Below are 10,258 nucleotides of genomic sequence, written 5' to 3'. Positions count from 1 at the left end.
TTTAGTTCTCGAATAATTTTGTTATTTTTTTAAAAAATTAACCTCCGAAATATTATACATTTGTGACAAATTAAAATGCATTTCTAAGACCACCAATTGCAGTAACACCAATTAGATCACATGCATTAGTTAGTGTATTTTGTCGCAAATTCGTGATATTTTGGAGGTCATACTCCTTTCTCTAATTTATGGATTATTTTGTCAAATTAAATTTTTTAGAAAACCAAAATAATTATTTATTCCTTTTTCACGTATAAATTTATCATTTTTAATATTTAAACTTTTTCCCCTTTAAAATGGTTTGAGAATTAACCTAGGTTTTCTTAACTTTAAAAAATTCTTTTGATTTTTAAAACATTATTCGTTTTGAAAGCTAGATAATTACAATATTAAAAATAGTTTCTTTCACAAAACAAAAACTGTTGGTTTAAGTGCGTGGATTGATTAATTAATGGTCATACCCACACGTGGCATACCACAGAAGTAGTTTCTTTTCACTTCTAACCTATTTCACTATTTGAGAGAAGCCTAATATAATATAATACATTATTTTATTCATATTAAATCTTTGACAAATAATAAATTCATTTGAAAGTTGAAATTTAATTACTTCAATTTTAGTCATTCTCATGTCATTATCCTAAGCCAAAATAAATTATCTAACTAGAACAGTATAATGAACAAAAGCTATTTTCAACTCTCTTTAAGCCCTTTCACATACATTTTTACACACAAAAATAAAATTATCATGAAGTCAAAATTATCGATCAGGAACTAATTGTCTGGCCACCATTAAACTAGCTAGCTATTTTTATTAGTAGGTCATATCATAAATATACCTTCTAATAAAACAAATCTGAATAAACTATCATTGTATTTATCAAAAATATATTTTAGTTGACAAAATTATTCAATATCTAAAAATATATTTAAAATTTTTAAACTCTTCTTTCTACTCTAACTTAACCTTAACCTGACCTAACATAACTCAAATTTCCAATGATAATTTAATTTTATGCCATCTCCAATCATTTTCAACCTTTTATTACTATCTCATTTGATCCCACAACTTCTTTTCTTCTCCTTTTACTACCACACTCACTTAATCCTAAGTTGTATTTGTGTTAGTTGAAATAAGATTTTGTATTTGTAGGATCTATTTTATTTTGTTTGATTTTCTGAACATACATTAATAATGAAGCGGAGTTTCTGATAAAAAAAAGCTACTCCCAATGATAATGGTATTGTTTATGTCCTGACCCAACGATAAGGTCCAGACCCAAATGAAAGGTCCAATCCAAAGGATTGACTTTCACTCGACACCGACCTTCTCTCAAGAAGTCGGTCTTAACAACGACTTGGTCCAAAGAAGTCGGGATGAAGATTAGCTGGCATATAACACTCATTCAAATTAGTAACTGCCCCTAAAATCTCTCAACCCACTTCCAGGAGTCAAATCCCAACTACCTAAGATAAAGGGACGGTTATCCTCCTTTAAAGGAGGAATTACTCCAACGGTGGTTATTGGTTCACCACTATAAATACACTGACACCCCTCATGTATCACTAAGTTCCAATACTCTCTAAACTTGCTTAGACCCTTGCTGACTTAAGCATCGGAGTGTCTTTGTAGGTACCACACCCCACTCACTCTCACTTACAAGTCGGAAGGAGGCTCCTAAACGCCATCCTACTCGGAGGCTTCCATCCTCAGACGATTGGGCCAACTTAACGAGTCCAGCCCATTAATCTCCGGTTACCCACCGTAACATTGGCGCCATTGCTGGGGACTCGAGAGATCAACCAGTGATGACAGACAATTCACCAGAAGATGGTCATACGGCGTCCAATTCCGAGAAAGAGAATCTCGACGCTGGAAACAATGATCCGAATGTGGCCACCCACCAAGGTAGTGCCGATCAGAACAGAGAGGGTACTTCAGGATTAAAGGACCCAAAGACAAACTCTTCTGATGGGCGCGAGTCCAGAAAGGACGGACAACCCCATGTAACCGACTTCATGGGGCTATTCCACGGCCACCAAAGGCGTTTGGAACAACTAGAGCAGGAATTGGAACGACAGCGGGAGGCGGAGAGAAACTTGAAGAACGAGATAGCGCGACGAAAAGAGCTAGAAGAAAAGCTCTTAAGGCTGGAATCCGCTCTCAAAAGTCGGAACTCCCGTAATGACCGAGAAGATTCTCCCTGGGAGGAGAAGATCCGTTCAGTGAGGACATAATGAGGGCAAAAGTTCCAAGAAACTTCAAAAGCCCTGATATGAACCTCTATGATGGAACCACTGATCTGAAGCATCATTTAAGCAACTTCAAAAGTCGGATGTATCTGGCTGACGCTTCTGATGCTACCCATTGTAAAGCTTTCCCGACCACCTTGTCGAAAGCAGCAATGAAGTGGTTCGACAGCCTCCCTCCAAGATCGGTCACTAGCTTTGAAGACCTCTCACGGAAGTTCTTAATGCGGTTCTCCATCCAGAAAGATAAAGTAAAGCACGCACCGAGCCTCCTGGGGGTAAAACAGGAGGTCGGGGAGTCTTCACGGGACTACATGGAAAGATTCAACAAAGCATGCTTGGAGATTCTAGACCTGCCCACAGAAGCAGTTATCATGGGGCTAGTAAATGGACTTCGAGAAAGCCCCTTCTCCCAGTCCATATCTAAAAGGCACCCCACCTCCTTGAGCGATGTACAAGAAAGAGCTGAGAAGTACATCAACATGGAGGAAAATGCCAGATTGCGAGAACCGAGTTGGCGACCTGGGCACTCTAACTCATCAAAAGAGAAAGAAAGAGAGCCCAAGAAAAAAGAGGAAGTCGGCTCTGAAAGGCCTAGGAGATATCACTCTTATACTCCTCTGAGAGTTTCCCTAGTTGATGTTTACAGGAAAATCTGCCATACTGAAAGACTACCTCCCCCTAGACCCATCAAAAACAAAAAGGGAGGAAGTCGTGGCGACTACTGTGAGTACCATAAGCTATACGGTCACTCAACAAATGATTGTTACGACCTTAAAAATGTGATAGAAAAGTTGGCCAGAGAAGGTCGGCTCGATAAATATCTCATGAAAAGGTCGTACTATCAGGGGAAAAGGAAGCGAGACAACGAGGACTGGAGAGATCCACCCCCACAAACCCCAGAAAGACATATACATATGATCTCGGGGGGTTCGGGGGAGGCGGCCTCACAAAGTCGGCTCGCAAAAGACATTTGAAGGAAGTCTACCAGGTCGGGGGCCAGGTTCCTGACCTTCCCACTATCTCATTTACCAAAGAATATGGACAAGGAATCATGCATGGACATGACGATCCGGTAGTGATAACCATGATCCTTGCCAATGCTCATCTTCATAGAACTTTGGTGGACCAGGAAAGCTCAGCCAACATCCTCTTCAAACCAGCATTTGACAAGCTGGGGTTGGATAAGAAGGAGTTGAGAGCCTATCCTGACACCCTGTATGGATTAGGGGATACACCCATCAAATCACTAGGATACATACCCCTTCATACCACTTTTGGAAGAGGGAGAAAATCCAAAACTCTGAGCATCGACTTCATAGTTATCGATGTAGGGTCAGCATACAATGCCTTAATCGGCAGGACTACCCTAAATAGACTCGAAGCAGTGATATCCACCTTTGCATGAAATTCCCAACACCGGAGGGAATATCGACCATCAGGGGAGACCAGAAGTTAGCAAGGAAATGCTACAATGAAAGCCTAAACCTAAGAGAGAAAGGAAAAGAAGTGCACACCATCGAGCTCGAAGGAGTCAGAGCTAAGGAAGAATTGCGACCACAACCAGGGTGAAAAACTGAGGAGGTACAGGTCAGAAAAGAGGGAGGAAAAAACACCAACATAGGAGCCGACTTGAAAGAAGAATTGAAAGAGAAGCTCATAAAGCTCCTACAAGAAAATTCCAACCTCTTTGCCTGGAAAGCTTCAGACATGTCCGGGATAGATCCCGAACTCATGTCACACAAACTGTCAGTTTACCCCGGATCGCGACCTCTTCAACAAAGAAGGAATCTCGGACCCGAAAGGGCTCAAGTGGTGGAAGAACAAATACAAGCACTCTTAGAAGCCGGATTCATCAAAGAGGTCAAATATCTGGCATGGCTAGCGAACGTGGTGCTGGTCAAAAAACAAAACGGCAAGTGGAGGATGTGCGTCGATTATACCGACTTGAACAAGGCGTGTCCCAAAGACCCATATCCACTTCCAAGCATTGATACTCTAGTAGACTCCAGCTCAGGGTATCGATACTTGTCATTTATGGATGCATACTCGATATACAATCAAATCCCGATGTACGAGCCGGATCAAGAAAAAACATCATTCATCACATCCAGAGCAAACTATTGCTATGTGGTTATGCCGTTTGGCCTAAAGAACGCGGGAGCCACATATCAAAGGTTGATGAATAAGGTGTTTGCATCTCACCTTGGGGGGGCTGATGAAAGTCTATGTAGACGACATGCTAGTAAAAACCAAGGACGAGACCGGCCTCTTGGCAGACCTCACACAAGTATTCAACACCAAAAGGTTGCATGGGATGAGGTTAAATCCCGCGAAATTCACCTTCGCAGTAGAGGCTGGAAAATTTCTAGGTTTTATGCTTACCCAAAGAGGAATCGAAGCCAATCCCGACAAGTGTAAAGCAGTCCTAGAAATGAAAAGTCCGACTTGCTTAAAAGAGGTCCAACAGCTGAACAGCCGACTTGCTACCCTCTCCAGGTTTTTGGGAGGATCAGCATTAAGATCCCTACCACTCTTCTCCCTACTAAGAAAATGATGCAAATTTGAATGGACTCCAGAATGCGAAGAAGCATTTCAGGAGTTCAAAAAGTTTTTAAGCCAACCTCCTATTCTGACCCGACCTAAAGTCGGGGAAGAACTCGTCCTGTATTTGTCCGTAGCAGACAAAGCTGTAGTATCAGCCCTAATACGGGAAGATGAGGTTGGGCAGCATCCTGTATACTTCACTAGCAAAGTTCTACAAGGCCCTGAATTAAGGTATCAAAAACTCAAAAAGTTTGCGTACGCCTTAATAGTAGCCTCTCGAAGGTTACGGCCTTACTTTCAAGCTCACACAATAAGAGTCCGAACGAACCAACCCATGAAGCAAATCCTCCAGAAGACGGATATTACGGGTAGAATGGTTCAATTGGCAATAGAACTATCTGAGTTTGACTTAAAATATGAAACCCGGACAGCAATAAAAGCCCAGTGCCTCACCGACTTCGTGGCTGAATATGCAGGAGACCAAGAGGAAGAATCCACCACATGGGAGTTATACGTGGATGGATCCTCTAACAAAATAAGAGGTGGAGCAGGCATAATACTGGTCAACAAAGGGGGAACCCAAATAGAAGTCTCCCTCAAGTTTGAATTCCCAGCTTCTAACAACCAGGTAGAATATGAAGCCTTAATTGCAGGGCTAAAGCTGGCAGAAGAAGTCGGTGCAACAAAAGTAGTAGTATACAGCGACTCTCAGGTGGTGACCTCTCAGATAAGTAGAGAGTACCAGGCTAAAGACCCCAACATGAAAAGATACTTGGACAAAACCTTAGAGCACCTTAGGCACTTTACAGAAACCAAGATCAAGCATATAACTCGAGATCTCAACACCAGAGCAGACGCCTTCTCCAAGCTAGCAAGTATCAAACCAGGGAGAAATAATAGAAGCCTGATCCAAGAAACCCTCCAAGAGCCCTCTATAGCAAAAACAGAGGCCAAGAAAGACGTCCTCGAAGTTTCCGGATTAGACCTCGGGTGGATGAACCCCTTGATTGAATATCTAAAATTCGACATCCTACCCAAAGAGGGAAAAGAATCTAAGAAAATCCAGAAGGAAGCACAAAACTACACTCTGGTGAGAAATATCCTTTACAAAAGAGGGGTATCAACACCATTATTGAAGTGCGTCCCGACCTCAAGGACGAATGAAGTCTTGGAAGAGGTCCACAATGGTATCTGCGAAAATTATCTCGGAGCAAGGTCCCTGACTAGAAAAGTCATCTGAGCCGGGTTCTACTGGCCGACTCTGAAGAAAGATGCCACCAAGTTCGTAAAGAAGTGTCAACCATGTCAAATGCATGCAAACTTCCATGTCGCTCCCCCCGAGGAGCTCATAAGTATAACTTCTCCATGGCCTTTTGCTAAATGGGGATTGGACCTGTTAGGACCCTTTCCCCAAGCTCCAGGACAAGTAAAGTACTTAATTGTGGGAGTAGACTACTTCACAAAATGGATAGAAGCAGAACCATTGGCCACCATCACTGCCCAGAGAAGTCGGAAGTTTCTCTACAAAAACATTATCACAAGGTATGGGGTACCTCACTCCATCACCACGGATAATGCCACTCAGTTCACCAACTCAACCTTCAGAAACCTGGTAGCCAGTATGAAGATCAAACACCAGTTCACCTCGGTAGAACATCCACAGGCAAATGGACAAGCCGAGGCAGCCAACAAAGTTATACTGGCAGGAGTAAAGAAAATGTTGCATGATGCAAAAGGAGCTTGGGCTGAAGAACTCCCCCAAGTACTATGGGCTTATCGGATGACACCTCAGTCTGCCACAGGGAAAACACCCTTCCGACTTGCCTATGGCGTGGAATCCATGATACCAGTAGAAATCAACGAGCAAAGTCCAAGGGTGATCTTCTACGACGAGGTCGGGAACATACAGGGGCACAAAGAGGAACTTGAACTGCTCCCTGAAGTCCGAGAACAATCCCAGATAAGAGAAGCGGCATTAAAGCAAAGGATGACTACAAGGTACAATAAAAAAAGTCATTCGAAGAAGCTTCACCCCAGACGACTTAGTTTTGATTAGAAATGACATTGGAGTCAATAAGTCGGGAGATGGAAAGCTAGCTGCCAATTGGAAAGGACCATACAAAATTAGTGAGGTCTTAGACAAAGGCTACTATAAGGTGACCGACTTAGACGACACCGAGCTACCTAGATCGTGGCATGCTTGTAATATGAAAAGGTACTATAGTTAAGAGCGAACTCTATTTCCTGATGTACTCTTTTCCTAACTTCATGGTTTTTTCCCAAAGGGTTTTCCTGATGGGGGTTTTTAACGAGGCATCAAAATGGAGGCTAAAGGATTGCAAAGTATCAAAAAACCCCTTAGTAGCAATAAAGTACCTTTGCAAATAAATAAAGATCTTTTTTCAATATCTCTTTATAAATTCCTTTTCACTTTTTACTCTTTATTACGAAACGCGCCGACTTAAGCTCGAAAAAGCGTGAAAATCCCATGAATCGACCTAGATGGTCGTCAGGATAAAACGACGAGGAAAAAGTTGGTGTAAAGAGGTTATAAAAGTAGATCATAAAAGAACTCGGAAATTAGTTGAGTTACAAGTCGGAAAAACCGAGGAGAAACGGAATGCATCGTAGAAATAACCTAAGTTACACACGCTCAATAAACCAAAATTGAGCATAAAGGAATACGAAAAGAGAAAGGAAAAAATCCAACAAATCAAAGGCGTAGGCTGTCCCAAGTCTTAGGAAAAAATATATATTAGGCAGGGAACAGCCAGCCAGGATAAAGGATTTTTTCAAAGCAAAAGATTAAAAGGGTTTTTGAAAAAACCTAAAACATGCACACAAAGGATAACCTAAACTCTTATCCAAAAAAAGGTATTTTCAAATATTTTTTTTGTTTACGGCCATAAAAGGCTAGAAAATGTTCAGCACCAACCACCACAATAAAATAAAAATGTTTAAAAAATAGGGGGCCCACAGCCGCCGGACCCCCTTATAGCCAAAGTCAGTTAAGAGGAATATCACCACCACCAGGAGAAGGGCCATCACCACCAAAAAGAGTCGGAGCAACATCAGAAGGAGTCGGAGAGGCTGGTCAAGACCTTCAGAAGGAACCTTCGAGGAACTCGAAACATCACCCCAAGGAGGAGACCTAATTATCCTTTGCCCCCGAGTCTTCAACTTGGAATCCGTTTCAGGTCGGGGAGGAGAGACAATTGCACCATTCACCACGATCTTGTCAGGATCCAAGGGAGAAAGGTCCAAGTCGGGGGCGATAACTCCGACTTGTTCCTTAAAGATCCTCCATGCCTCCTCTGCCCCCTCAGCAATTGAATCCTCCAAGTCCTGAAAAGAATCCTGACACCCAGAGAGCTCCTTCTTTAGGTCTAAGTTCTCCGTAAATAGTCTGATATAATTCTGCTCCACCTTCTCCTTAAGGCCCTCCGCCATGGCATACTGGCCCATCAACTTCTTCTCCCTCTCTCAAATCCGATCCTTCTCCTCCTTCAACTTGGCAACCTCCTCCTTCAACTTCTTCTCCTCCTCTTGGTATAAAGAAATTCTCCCCTCGAGCTCCTCAACCTTTAGGGCCAAACCCAAAGAGTTAAAGGGAGTATGTTCAAAAATATCCAGGAGTCTCGTACACACCCCAGCCGCTCAGATGCTCCCCTGAACTATCACATTCAGATGGTTCCGAACCATAGCATCATCCATATTAATGAATTAATGAGGAAAAATATAGTTTCGGACAAATTGGGAACCATCGAATGTAGCCCCGGAAGAAGAGCCAGAAGTCTTTCACTTCTTCTTCTCGGGTTCAAGAGAAGATCGGGGCGGAGGAGGAGAAGGAAGAGAAGAAGTAGAGGAAGAGGATACCACAAGGAGACGAGAGGAAGTCCCCAAATTATGAGGAGGAGGAGGAGGGGGAGGAGGAAGAGGAAGATTGCCAGTGGCCCTCGCCTGAGATCTTTTCTTGGCATCTTGAACTTTTTTATAAGAAGAGGCACAAGCTTTCTTCACCATTTCTGAAAAAGGAAAAGACAAGAAAATCAAATTACAAGGAAGTCGGAATCCCAGAATCCGAAATAATTAAAACAAGTCAGAGCAAAATCAAACAAATCGGAGCAAGATAAAAAAAATCATATCTACCTAGTTGAGTCTGTACAAAGGTCGGAGACCCTGGAGGAACTTTTTTTGTATCAAGATAAGGGGCTCTCCCCCAAACTTCTCGGAGGAATCCTACAACAGCCTCTTTGACCTCGTCTAAATCATCCAAACCATACTTCTCCACAGGAGAAGCCTCTGACCAGTATAAAGGGAAATGGGGAACGAAATTTTCATCCAGAAAAAAGGGGTGGTGACCCTCTACAGCTTGAACTTTAAAAAAAAATTCTTAAAATCATGGAAGGATTTATCAAAAAGGTTGAAAACTCTCTGACCTTGAATAGCTCAGAAAGACACCCACTATTGTTTATTGTTTTGCCCACTAAAGGACTTGGTCATATAAAAAAGATAAAAGAAAACCCTCAAAGAGGTCGAAAAATCTAAGGCCTGACTGATAAGTTGGTAAACCTTCAAGAAACCCCAAGAGTTTGGGATGAAGTTGAGTAGGAGCGACATGGCAATGGTGCAGAATAGATATTTCAAAGGCAGAAAAGGGAAAAAACACTCCCAGTCGAGTGAAAAGACTCTCAAACATAAAAAAGAAATGAGGGTCCTCCTCAGAATTCCTCCCAAAACAAACTCGTTCTTCCGGACCCGGGGCAATTAGCTCATATTTTGGCTCGTCCTCATCAAAAGCACAAATCCTATGATGCGTGCAAAGATCAGTGATGTAGTCAGTATCTACCAAAGGTTCTTCCCCAAGAACCGTAATATCCACCCACTGAGCGAGGGACTCTAGAGAAGACATTTCTCCCTATATAAAAAGGATAGCGAAACCTACAAAGGAAAAAGAAAAAAGGATAAAAAACAAGGTCTCTAAGGGGCCTGGGGTCAGATCCTCAATAAAACAGAGTCACTAAGCCTATAGCCAACACTCCTCTCAAAGAAAAAGCATACAAACGAAAGCATTTGTAAAAAAGAGAGAGCAGAGAAAAGAACTAACATTTGCTTAAAAAAGGGGTAGAGGCGGTAGTGGCTCGGAGAAAGGAGGAGTCCCTTCGAATAGAGGTTTCTTTTGGGTAGAGAATGCAAATACAACAGTTTTCAGAAACGAAACAAAGAAAGAGAGGGAAAATATTTATAAACACACTAGGGGTATAATAGTAAAAACGGAGGCAGTCATTAATGAGGCGCGCCGATACCAATGTAACCGCTCCCCATGTGTAAATACGCAAATCCCTAACTGACGCGACGTTTGATTAGACATGACTGTTGGAAAACTTTGAATCACGTCGGTTCCGAAAAATCACGTCGGTTCCTCAACAGGTCGGTTATAAGCCCAAGTCAAAATACTCGA

At 42.3% G+C, this 10,258-nt stretch overlaps 1 long non-coding RNA gene across 1 annotated transcript in view; it reads right to left on the bottom strand.

Annotated features, from left to right (window-relative positions):
* LOC110265767 overlaps positions 1-340 on the bottom strand; it is a 19,964-nt gene extending 19,624 nt beyond the window's left edge. Inside the window, exon 1 of the long non-coding RNA XR_002352090.1 lies at positions 329-340. This is a non-coding gene — a long non-coding RNA (uncharacterized LOC110265767). The remainder of the gene's footprint in view (positions 1-328) is intronic.

This window comes from Arachis ipaensis, chromosome B08 (assembly GCF_000816755.2).
Source record: "Arachis ipaensis cultivar K30076 chromosome B08, Araip1.1, whole genome shotgun sequence".
In the NCBI taxonomy this organism is placed as follows: Eukaryota; Viridiplantae; Streptophyta; class Magnoliopsida; order Fabales; family Fabaceae; genus Arachis; species Arachis ipaensis.
This window is presented reverse-complemented; position numbering and strand designations above follow the sequence as displayed.